The sequence below is a fragment of the Aulonocara stuartgranti genome (assembly GCF_965226115.1).
Source record: "Aulonocara stuartgranti genome assembly, chromosome: 3".
NCBI lineage: Eukaryota > Metazoa > Chordata > Actinopteri > Cichliformes > Cichlidae > Aulonocara > Aulonocara stuartgranti.
The window spans coordinates 16,260,440-16,273,614 of NC_138941.1; the positions used below are offsets into that span (position 1 = coordinate 16,260,440).

Sequence of the window (13,175 nt, forward strand, 5' to 3'; positions counted from 1 at the left end):
ACGTAACACCCTTTTGGTTCGTGCCCATATGGGAAGTGAAGGGACGTGCGCAATGGTGCGACTCGGAGCTCCACTCATGCTAATCGGGAACAAAGTAAAAGCCATACGACAACGCAACACACGCACATTGGCCACACGCACATTAGCGGCCAGACGTAAAAGACACATTTTGGCAAAGAGAGGGACACAGGGGATACATGCTTATGACCCTAGAATGAACTCGCCTACCTGGACTGACTCAATAGGAGTGCCCAGGGGAGTTCCAGATGAGTATAAACTAGTGGACCAACTAGCTTCAGGATTTGAAAGTATGTTCATATGGATAACTCCAAATAAGAATGTTGATCGCATAAACTATGTCCATTATAATGTGCTAAGACTCTCTAACCTGACCAGAGATGCCATGGAGGGGTTCACAGAACAGTTGGGTTCGACCTCACTGATGGGAGTGCAAAATCGAATGGCCCTAGGCATGTTGTTGGCGTGAAAGAAAGGGGCGTGTGGTGCCATGTTTGGAGCAGTGTGTTGTACCTTTATCCCCAACAACACTGCTCCAGATGGCTCAGTAACCCGAGCTCTGGAGGGGCTGAAAACGCTGTCTAAAACCATGCATGAGCACTAGGGAATTGACAATCCGCTGGACAGCTGGATGACCTCAGTGTTTGGGAAATGGAAGGGGTTTTTCATGTCTGCAATGTTTTCTACTGCCACTTTTTAGCGATACTGGTCACCTGCGGTTGTTGTCTCATTCCTTGCACCAGAGGACTGCTGGGAAAGGTAATAACGAGGGCAGTGGACCCTGGAACGGTCGTTCCAGTGGCCATGATGCCATTGATGGACTTAGAAGCGGCCAAATGGGCCGAGGAGTGACACAACACGAAGTGTGGTGACCTTTCTTTTTGAAAGGTCAAGAGAGGGAATATGGGAATAAAGAAAATACTTTACTGCTACAATATAGCCTTCATCATTAACACTGCATTAAAATGTTTATTAAAGCTACTGGCATTAGACTAAAACTTTTATTAAAGGTGCAGCTATAATCATTGTATACACACATTGCATATTGTGCTCATGAAAGTGTTGATGCTCAGTCTATTCAAGGTCTTAAGCTTCGTTTGGCGCGATGTCCCGATGATCTATTGTGTAAGTGACTTGGAGCAGCAGAAGGTTAAACCGCATACACGCTTACAAACACAAATGATTTAAACATAGGCCAGGCCGAGGACCTGGAATTCATTTAGCTTCTAACTGCATTTGAGCTGCCTAGTAACAAGTGACAGAAGAAGAGTCAAGAAATTGTAAGTCCCCAGGAATTATCTGGAAGGTGAAACAAATTGCCATGTATGGAAGAATGTGACAGAAAGAGGAACGTCTCTGTCTGTTTTTATGCTGATAGGGTGATGGTGTATATCTGACCCTGGGTGTGTTAGATAAAATTAAAAGTGTTGCTCACACACATAAAGAACATTGAGATCAAGTAAATTAAGATTAAGTAAAGATTAAGTAAAGTTAATATAAAGGATAGAAGGATTTTTAGAATAGGATCCTTTACAGGAGAAGATTTCAGGACCACAGCGACCACATTGGTGGCGAGAATCCTGGAAGCCCCAGACCAAACGGAACCAACCAGAGAAAGGGGAACCCGAAAAGAAGCACAGAGCACAGAGAACCATTGTTCCAGAAAATGTGTTGTTTAGGAAATTAAAAGCTCGTTAGACACAGGTTAAATGTGAGCATAAAAGTAATGAAGAGTAATGAGAGGGACTTTAGGAATAGTTGTAGGATTTCTATGTTATGTAAATTGCCCAAACACAGTATTCAGGCCGGATATGCTCAACCTGTTAAAGCGGGTGAAGAAACCAGGACTAAGTTTTGAAGATGAAACGGGTTAACTCTATAGAGGATGTTTCCAAAGATTGACAAAATAATCTAGGGCCTTTTGCCAGAAAAGCTGATTGTACCTGTTTGGAGTTTACAGTGAGCACTGAGGGAAGTCAGAAGTGGGTTTAAACTGGGATTCTGGGTAAAAAAAGGGGGTGTAGGAAGTAGATTTAGGACATTTCACAGGTGCTGTCTTAGAGCTTGATTTATTTGTTGTGTATAGAAGTAATTATGACAGAATAATAATGAAACATTGAAAACATACAACCCGTTGAGGGGACAGATAGGGTTGGGCAATTGAAAGGTTTCATTTTGTTTAGCATAATCTCTTTTGTTATATTTTAGCCTTTTAACATGCAAGTAAACTTAATGGGATGAATCAGGAATTATGTCGTGTTTCTTAGGAAACACGAAAAGGGGGAGAACTGTCATGTAGTTAATATATTCTTAGTGCTTATTTTCTGATTATATTGTTTTATGTACTTTAATAATGAAGGTTTGTAAAGCAAGGCCACTTTTGACTCACAAACTAAGTGCTCAGCCAGACTGAAAAACAGGAAGTTAGTGTAGAAATATACAAGCATATTAATAAATACAGGAAGCCAGAAAGAAAAGAGGAACTTGTACCATATAAGGAGTTGTTGAAACTGTGTGATGTGTAAAGTACCAAAATAACACCTATATGAGACACATTTTTAGATTCCAATGTTCCTGCAACTGGCGAGACCTCTTCCCTCTGACCCCTCCCCAAACCCTCAAACCCTCCTACCCACCTCGACATACAAACTCTGTGTGGCTTCACGTGTTCTGTTGATGTTTACATGATCGAAATAACTTGAACACAAACACAAACAAACAAAGAGGAAGACCGCACCGGAAGGAAAAAACTACAAGTCCCAGCATCCTCTGTGTTTAGGGAGCAGCAGTGAAAGTGAAAGTATTGAGCCTCCGTTCAGAGCAGCAGGAGGAGGAAGGTGGAGCTGAGGCAGGTGAGTGTTAACATGAATATGTTTCTTCTTATGACATAAAATAATTCCACGCTGTTCGTGTCTGTGGGTGAAATGTGAGGCCGGTCGGCTCCTCTGAGCGCTGGTTTCCTGTAAGTAGAAAGGAAGTGAGTTTAGCTGAGCCTCCGTTTAGTGTGAGAGAGCAGGAGGAGAGTGAGAGCTGTGCTGAGGCAGGGTGAGTGTTAACACCGCTCTGACATTACTGTGTCTCTGTGGCGGGAACAACAGGCTCCGTCAATGGAGGCAAAAATAATCAGACTTTGGTTTTTCAAAGGAAACAACTTTATGTCGGAAGTTCCCGCACGCTCATTGGATAACAATGTGTCAATCTCAAGTTATTAGCCAATGAGCGTGCGGATTCACAGAAAGACCCGCCTTTATCACAGGACTTTAAAAACTACAATGCCGACAGAAACTCCGTGAGTGGAGTTCAGGGTGACGTTATGAAACTGTGACGTTTGAGCCACTTCCTGTTCTCAGTCCCAGCGTCCTGATCACCGAGGTTTCTGTTGCTCTGATATCTGATATTGATTATATTTCATTTCTTTATTTATTTCACACGTGGTTCAACAGGTTTTTGTTTCCTACATACAGATCATCCTTCCCATTAATATAACACTGCACCCATGGGTGAAAAGGCGCAGGAAGAAGAAAAAATTCTTCTCAGCACCTGCCCCCTTATCTGCAATGTAATTATTCTTACAAGAGGGCGCCAACAACCCAAAAATCCCTCTAACATGTATCTTTATGTAACAATGCAAAACTAAACAACAAATCAGGATAATCAACAATATACAGCACTACTAAATGGCAATGAAGATTTTTCCTTCCACATTTAGCCCAAATTACATTCATGTTCTTTATATTGATTTATCCTTTTAAGTATGTAACACATTGTAAACAGGCTGTAGCATAAACATCAAACACAGCTGAAGCAGTTTTTTGATGGTTGGCTTCAAATGATCCGTCGGTTTGAAAAGTAAAAACAATTTAAAAATAGGTGAAGCTGATGCAGGGTGAGTGTTAACACCAGGACTTTAGAGGGAAGAAGAGTCACAGCTCAGCACGTTGTTGACGGGTTGTTGTTCAATAGGGGGAAGACATCTGAATCATTGCAGGGGGAACGGCTTTCACAACTGTAATGAATTTACTCTGAGTACATGATATGCCATAATTATCTATGAATTTGTTATATGTTAACACATTTCCGTCATTGTCTAAAAGGTGTAAAACCGTCCAAATGCCATGATCCATCCAATCTGTTGTCCCAAATCGAATTTGTATGTGGAGAAAAAATATGCTAATATCTTTTTCCAGTACTGGAGAACCTGTTTGTGAAAATTGGATAATTTAATTTGGAAATTTCAAAGTCGCACTTTAAAAGAAATTCAGAGCTTCTCGAAAATTATTTTGGGGAAATAAAACCAAAATACCGTTTGAATTATTGTTTCATTGTCGTTGCTAACATTTCATTACTAATGATTTCACTAATAGTTTTGAAGAAAAACTCTTTTATTTCTTTCCAGAAGAATTTATAAAAGATTTCAGTCAAGCCATCCTGACCAGGAGCTTTGTCCATTTTCAGTTTGTTTAAGGCTTGATCACAGTCATCCAGTGATATATCAGAATCACACATTTCTCTGAATACAGAATCGATTTTTGGAGTATAAGGTTCAATCTGATCAAAAAAGTTGATAGTTAATGAATCAGTACCGTATTTTCACGACCATAAGACGCACTGTGCTAAAAGTCGCAGTCTCAGTTATGTGTGCCATTACTGTATTTAACACACACATAAGGCGCACTGGATCATAGGGCGCATACAAGTACCGTATGCGTATTTAAGAATAAAGCGGGAGCAAACCTGAGTTCGGTACCTTACTCACATTTTTATTACCAGTAATCGTCATCATCAACAACACACAAGCATACAAGTGTGCGTATTTAAAAATAAAGCAGGAGCAAAACAAAGTTTGGTACTCACATTTTTATCATCAATCAAACCCATCGAAGTCCTCATCCTCTGTGTCTGAATTGAACAGCTGCGCTAAATCTCCATCAAACATGCCAGGTTCACTTTCTTCACCGTCAGAGTCACTTTCCGTGCCGTGCGGCTCCTCGGAAACGATGCCGGCTTTTGCGAAAGCTCGAACAACAGTGCCAGCAGACATGTTAGCCCAAGCATCTACAATCCTTTGGCAAATTGTGGCGTAACTCGCCCGGCGCTGCCTTCCACTCTTGGTGAAACTGTGGTCTCCATCGGTCATCCATCGCTGGATGTGTTTGCTGCAGTAGGAGCGGAAGATGGCCAGCTTTTCCTTATAATCCGCTGGAAGTTGCTGCGCTACCGTAGTCCTGGTCCGGATGGAAAAATGGCACCGTTTCATAAAAAGTGAAAGTGAAACTGCTTTTAGCCGAATGGTGACCGTCGAAACGCTTCTCCCGCTCGTTCTTTGCTCGATGATCGCCTTATGTCCACGGAAACTCAGCTGCGTCTTCTTGACCTGTCGGAGCTTGTTTTCCAGCTTCCTCCACTTGCGAACCATCGATTCATTAATCTTAAATTCTCTCGCCGCTGCTCGATTTCCATGTTCCTCCGCGTAGCTGATGGCCTTCAGTTTAAACTGTGCTTCGTAAGCGTGTCTCTTTGCCATTTTCAGGGTTGTTAAAACAACGGTGTCCTGCATAACGCACATACCTGTTCTTTTATACAGGTATGTGCAATAAAGTCAACGCACACACTTCACCCTTTAGCGTTCTAATGGTGTTCTCTACTACGTCCTCCTTACAACACAAAGGGCGCACTGCGCTATAGGGCGCGCCGTACATTTTGAAAAAAATCTAAAACTTTTAAGTGCGCCTTGTGGTTGTGAAAATACGGTAATTAAATATTTTGAGGAGTATAAATTTGAGTAAAATTTATGTTTTTCTTCCGCTATAGTCTTATGATTTGTGCATTCCTCGACATTTACGATTATTGTATTAATAGATTTCTTTTCTTGCTTCCGTTTCTCCAAATTGTAGAAATATGAAGCACTTTTTCACCTTCTTCTATCCATTTTGCACGAGCTCTAATGTAAGCTCCATGAGCCTTTTTCTTGTATAGATCATCTAATTGAGCCTGTAAAGACAACAGGGATTTCTTATCAGCCTCTGACATAAAATGTCTATTACAATAGTTATTTATATTGTAAAGTAATTTACTTTCAAATTCCTTCTGTTGTCTACTCTTCAGTTTACTAAACGTAATTGAAAATTCTCTAACTTTAAATTAAAAAAAATTCCCATCTATGTATGTAATTGCCAATTGTTACATTGTTGTACATTGAGGCGCTCTTTAACTATCTTAACATACCCATCATCAATTAATAGATCTGCATTAAATTTCCAGAAATCTTTTTTAAATTGCGTTTTATTTTCGGGGTTAAGTTTAAAAGTAATAATACTGTGATCTGTCAACGGGGCTGCTGAGATGGAAACATGTGAAACATCTATAGAGTAAAGTCAACCCAACCACAGTATGAAATGCCAGGACTGCCATAATGAATTAATTAAATACACCATTAAATAATAAATTAAATGTGACAATAATAATTTTAAATTTGAAATAATTAATTAAAATGGGAAATAATTAATTAAATAAATAATTTTTGACACATTTAATTAATTATTTATTTATTTCACGTTTTAATTAATTATTGACACATTTAAATAATTATTTAATGGTGTATTTAATTAATTCATTTTGGCACAGTTGACTCCTTCAGGTCTCACCATAAATTTATTTTATCTCTCAACCTCACCCATCAAACCCAGGGGGCGGGGTTAACGCTGATCCAGTCAGAACCATTGCTTTGGCCTGGTGGCCATTGTTTTTAGAAGGCGTTAATTGAATTGAATTGAATTCAATTCAATTTTATTTATATAGCGTCAAATCACAACAAAAGTCGCCTCAAGGCGCTTCATAGATACAGAGAAAAACCCAACAATCATATGACCCCCTATGAGCAAGCACTTTGGCGACAGTGGGAAGGAAAAACTCCCTTTTAACAGGAAGAAACCTCCGGCAGAACCAGGCTCAGGGAGGGGCGGCCATCTGCTGCAACCGGTTGGGGTGAGAGAAGGAAGACAGGATAAAGACATGCTGTGGAAGAGAGACAGAGGTTAATAACAGATATGATTCAATGCAGAGAGGTCTATTAATACATAGTGAGTGAGAAAGGTGACTGGAAAGGAAAAACTCAATGCATCATGGGAATCCCCCGGCAGCCTACATCTATTGCAGCATAACTAAGGGAGGATCCAGGGTCACCTGGTCCAGCCCTAACTATATGCTTTAGCAAAAAGGAAAGTTTTAAGCCTAATCTTAAAAGTAGAGATAGTGTCTGTCTCCCGAATCCAAACTGGAAGCTGGTTCCACAGAAGAGGGGCCTGAAAACTGAAGGCTCTCCCTCCCATTCTACTTTTAAATACTCTAGGAACAACAAGTAGGCCTGCAGAGCGAGAGCGGAGCGCTCTAATAGGGTGATATGGTACTACAAGGTCATTAAGATAAGATGGGGCCTGATTATTTAAGACCTCGTATGTGAGGAGCAGGATTTTGAATTCAATTCTGGATTTAACAGGAAGCCAATGAAGGGAAGCCAAAACAGGAGAAATATGCTCTCTCTTTCTAGTCCCTGTCAGGACTCTTGCTGCAGGATTTTGGATTAGCTGAAGGCTTTTCAGTGAGTTTTTTGGACATCCTGATAATAATGAATTACAGTAGTCCAGCCTGGAAGTAATAAATGCATGAACTAGTTTTTCAGCGTCACTCTGAGACAGGATATTTCTAATTTTAGAGATGTTGCGCAAATGGAAGAAAGCAGTCTTACATATTTGTTTAATATGTGCGTTGAAGGACATGTCCTGGTCAAAAATGACTCCAAGGTTCCTCACCGCGTTACTGGAGGCCAAGGTAATGCCATCCAGAGTAAGAATCTGGTTAGATACCATATTTCTAAGATTTTCAGGGCCGAGTACAATAACCTCAGTTTTATCTGAATTAAGAAGCAGAAAGTTAGCAGCCCTCCAGGTCTTTATGTCTTTAAGACATTCCTGCAGTTTAACTCATTGGTGTGTGTTATCTGGCTTCATGGACAGATAGAGCTGGGTGTCATCTGCATAGCAGTGTAAATGTATGCTATGTCTTCTAATGATACTGCCTAAGGGAAGCATGTATAATGTAAACAGAATTGGTCCTAGCACTGAACCCTGTGGAACTCCATAATTAACCTCAGTGTGTGAAGAGGACTCTCCATTTACATGCACGAATTGGAGTCTATTAGATAGATATGATACAAACCACTGCAGCGCAGTACTTGTAATACCTACAGCATGTTCTAATCGCTCTAATAGGATATTATGGTCAACAGTATCGAACGCTGCACTGAGGTCTAGCAGGACAAGCACAGAGATGAGTCCACTGTCAGAGGCCATATGAAGATCATTTGTAACCTTCACTAAAGCTGTTTCTGTGCTGTGCTGAGCTCTGAAACCTGACTGAAACTCTTCAAATAAACCATTCCTCTGCAGATGATCTGTTAGCTGTTTGACAACTACTCTTTCAAGGATTTTTGATATGAAAGGAAGGTTGGAGATTGGCCTATAATTAGCTAAGACTGCTGGGTCTAGAGATGGCTTTTTGAGTAAAGGTTTAACTACAGCCAGCTTGAAGGCCTGTGGTACATAGCCGATTATTAGAGATAGGTTGATCATATTTAAGATCGAAGAATTAATTAATGGCAGGACTTCTTTGAGCAGTTTTGTAGGAATGGGGTCTAAAAGACACGTTGATGGTTTGGAGGAAGTAATTATTGAAGTTAACTCAGAAAGATCAATTGGAGAAAAAGAGTCTAACTTAACATCAATGGTACTAAGAGTAACTGTAGATAATATTACATCTGTGGGATGATTATTGGTAATTTTTTCTCTAATGATAAAAATTTTATTTGTGAAGAAGTTCATGAAGTCATTACTAGTTAACGTTAAAGGGATGGTTGGCTCAAAAGAGCTCTGACTTTTTGTCAGCCTGGCTACAGTGCTGAAGAGAAACCTAGGGTTGTTCTTATTTTCTTCAATCAGTGATGAATAGTAAGATGTTCTGGCTTTGCGGAGGGCTTTCTTATAAAGCAGCAAACTATTTCTCCAGGCTAAATGATGATCCTCTAGATTTGTGACACGCCATTTCCTCTCCAGATTACGAGTCATCTGCTTTAGGGTACGTGTTTGAGAATTATACCACGGAGTCAGGTACTTCTGATTTGAGGCCTTAGTTTTCACAGGAGCTACAGTATCCAGAGTCGTACGTAGTGAGGAGGTGAAATTATTAACAAGATAATCGACCTCTGTTGGGGTAGCGTTCAGATAGCTGCTCTGCTCTGTGTTGGTACAGGGCATTGGAGATGATAACAGTGGGTGGATTATATTCTTAAACTTAGTTACAGTGCTTTCAGAAAGACATCTACTTTGATAAAGTCTACTCTTCACCGCTGTGTAATCAATTATTGTAAAAGTAAATGTTATCAGGAAATGATCAGACAGGAGAGGGTTTTCAGGAAACACTGTTAAATGTTCAGGTTCGATGCCATATGTTAAAACAAGATCTAGAGTGTGATTAAAGTGGTGGGTGGGTTCTTTTACATTTTGAGAGAAACCAATTGAGTCTAATAACAGATTAAATGCCATGTTGAGGCTGTCATTTTTAGCATCTACATGGATGTTAAAATCACCCACAATAATTATTTTATCTGAGCTCAGAACTAAATTAGATATAAAGTCTGAGAAATCAGACAGAAACTCTGTGTAAGGCCCAGGTGGACGATAGATGATAACAAGTAAGACTGGTTTCTGAGTTTCACAGCTGGGGTGGACAATGTTAAGCATCAGGCTTTCAAATGAATTAAAAGTCTGTCTTGGTCTTTCATTAATTAATAGGCTGGTGTGAAAAATTGCTGCCACACCGCCCCCTCGGCCTGTGCTTCGAGATTTCTGGTAGTTAGAATGGCTCGGGGGTGTTGATTCATTTAAACTAACATAATCATCCTGCTGCAACCAGGTTTCTGTAAGGCAGAGTAAATCAATTTGTTGATCAATTATTAAGTCATGTACTAACAGAGACTTGGAGGAGAGAGACCTAATATTTAATAATCCACATTTCACTGTTTTACTCTTTGGTTCAGATGTGGATACTGTATTGTTCTTTCTTTGTAATTGTTTATGTTTAAGTTGTTTGTTGCTGGTTTTTAGTTTGTTTTTTGTCTTTTTGGAAGCTGATACAGTCTCTATGGAGATGGGTTTTTGGGGGGGTAGCAGGAGGAGAGAAGCTGCAGAGAAGCGTGTAAGACTGCAAATCTGCTTCCTGGTCCCAACTCTGGATAGTTGGGACCAGGAAGTGTGTTACTGCACACCAACAACTGTCATGTGGAAACTAACAGAATTGAACTTTGAAAAACCCTGTTTGTGTCTCACCAAATACCGTTTTAATATTTTTTAGCCGAGAATGTAGCGGATTAATCTTCAGATGTCTGTGAGCTGAGAAGGACGTGAAGCGAGCAGTTTATCCCAGAGCTGAAGCTGCTCTGTGTGCAGAGATGAGCTCAGATTCCTGCTGTGATTGATCAACAGTCACAGAAATGTAGACTTGTAGTTATTACTGCAGTATGGTCACAGCAGATACTGATAAACATGTATTATGAGGATGGATGATCAAGTTTCTCACTCTCTCCTTTAAATCTCAGTTTTTTTCTTCTTCACAGTTTATCTGTTAATTTGTTAATGAATAACACTGAAAGAGTTTCTGTTATATTTCCCCTTGAACATCAGCTTATTAGGGCGGCATTAGGAAATAGCCCCCCTCCAAAGAATGAATAAATGAATGATGATAATAATAAAATGATTAAAAAGCAGAGCTCAGAGTGGTAGAATGGTCAAACATGGATCCACGGGTGGTTCAACTGCATTTGGTGACGTGACTAAAGCAAATCTTTCAAATAATCCCACCATCAACGGGATGTTGTCTCCTTTACTACGGTTACTTTACTTGGTCACCGTGTGAATTTCTTTGAAATGAACCAAATTCTTTTATTTGTTGGTTGTTGCATATTTAACCTCTACAGTCAGGAAAGGAGGAGATGAGGCCTGAACAATGTTGGGTTGTAGCTGTGGTTCAGGTTAGAGTGAGTGTCCATGGAATAAATGTAAGTCAGTGAACTGGAAACATGACTGTGTTCAAACTTTGTTTTCCTTTTTATAATGAGTCTAATCAAAGGTGGACAGAAGTATCTCCACTGTGACTTTTCTGTGTCACCATCAGAGCTTCTGCACAGTGTTGGAGACATTATGGAGACATTATGGAGACAAAAAGAAAAGCGTCTGGATTTCTTTAAGTTAAACTTAAAGAAATCCAGACGCTTTTCTTGGACTGTTGGTTTCAGTGTTGAGTCTCATTCACACACTCCCTCAGACTCTTCACACACACTGATTTGCTGACATAAACACACTCCTGTGTGCTTTCTTGGCTTCACACACACACTGAGGACCATCTACAGACTGTGAGCTCCGTCTTCTTTGTCTTTGGAGCCGAACTCTGACAAAGTTAGGAACGAAACTTTCTCCAGCATGTGAACTTTCCTCCTAGACTCAGTCTGAGCAGTCAGACCACATATTTCTAAAGCAGCACATGAAGGTGTGGCTCACACACACACAGGTGAAGGAAACAGCTGCAGTATTAAAAACTGCTTCACTGTCTACAAATTTATGAACTGAATGTTTCTTTCAGGCTGTAAAAACCTTATTTATCCTCCATTACAGTCCTGCATTCAGAGCATTACTTCTGTTATATTAGTACATGTATTTTATTCTGATGAACACATGAAACTCTGAGCTGGATTGAATCCATTGAATCAGAGTCCAGGACTCAGACTAAACATTTTTTGGGAAAACATTTTTAATTAATGATTTAATCACTGAGCACAGCCTTGATTTTATGTTTTTAACTGAAACTCGGTTGGACCAAAGTAACAGTGGAGCTGTTCTCATCGAGACGACCCCTCCTAACTACAGTTTTATCAGTGAGGCCAGGGTGAGCAGGAGAGGAGGAGGGGTTGCTGTCTTATTTAATGAATCATTTCAATGTAAGCAGCTATCTCCTGGAAGTTTTCAGTCTTTTGAATATGTGGCTTTACAGCTGAAGGCCCCATCCAAAGTTGTGTTTCTTAATGTTTACAGGCCTCCCAAATACTGCACAGACTTTTTTAATGACCTCAGTGAACTGCTGTCTGTGATCTGTGTTGATTTTGACTGTGTAATTATTGTTGGGGATTTTAACATCCATGTGGACAACCCTCAGGACAAAGGGACTAAAGACCTGAGTAACACTCTGGGCAACTTTGGGCTGACTCAGCATGTAACAGAGGCCACACATAATAGAGGACACACTCTTGACCTACTGATCTCCAAAGGCCTGAGCATTTCAAAGGTTACTGTGTCTGATATGGGCCTGTCTGATCATTACTGTGTTTTCTTTGAAAGTAAAATCTCAGCCCACACAAATACATCAACAACAGTGATCACAAAACGGTGTATAACTGAACACAGTAGTGCAATTTTTAACCAGGTCTTCCCATTAACACCTGACCTGTCCAGAGGGTCAGTCAATGAGCTCGTCAATAGCTTCAATGCTAACATGTTAAATGTAATGGACACTATTGCTCCCATTAAGGTGAAGGTTATCTCTGGAAGGAAAAAGTCTCCATGGAGAAACTCCACACTGGTGAAAAATGAAAAAAGAGAGTGTAGGAAAGCTGAGCGCAGATGGAGAAAAACAAACCTCCAGGTTCATTATGACATCTATAAAGAGAAACTTCACAATTATAATTTACAACTGAGGAGTGCAAGGAGGTCCTACTTCTCTGACATCATCACTAAAAACAGCCATAATGCTCGGGTCTTATTTTCTACAGTTGACAGGCTAACAAACCCTCCTGTGTCAGTGGCAGCTGAACTTCATTCGACCATGGCCTGCAATGACTTTGCCAAATTCTTCACAGAAAAAATCCAAAAAATTAGACAAGCAATTGGTACATCAACAGCAGATCCAGGATATGTACTGTGTCCACCAAAAAACTGTTTAAATACCATGAAACAGTTTAAACCTATTAACAGCAAAGACCTGGAGGACATCTTAGGTCAACTGAACTCCTCCTCCTGCTGTTTAGATGTCCTGCCAACAAGTTTTTTCAAAAAGGT

General features: G+C 40.1%; 1 protein-coding gene across 1 annotated transcript in view; it reads left to right on the top strand.

Annotated features, from left to right (window-relative positions):
- The first annotated feature begins 2,636 nt into the window (after window positions 1-2,636).
- The window catches only part of LOC309702568 (uncharacterized protein), a 1,257,380-nt gene continuing 1,246,841 nt past the window's right edge, over window positions 2,637-13,175 (top strand). Inside the window, exon 1 of the mRNA XM_082527161.1 lies at window positions 2,637-2,870. The gene's annotated coding sequence lies outside the window, so the exon portion shown is untranslated. The remainder of the gene's footprint in view (window positions 2,871-13,175) is intronic.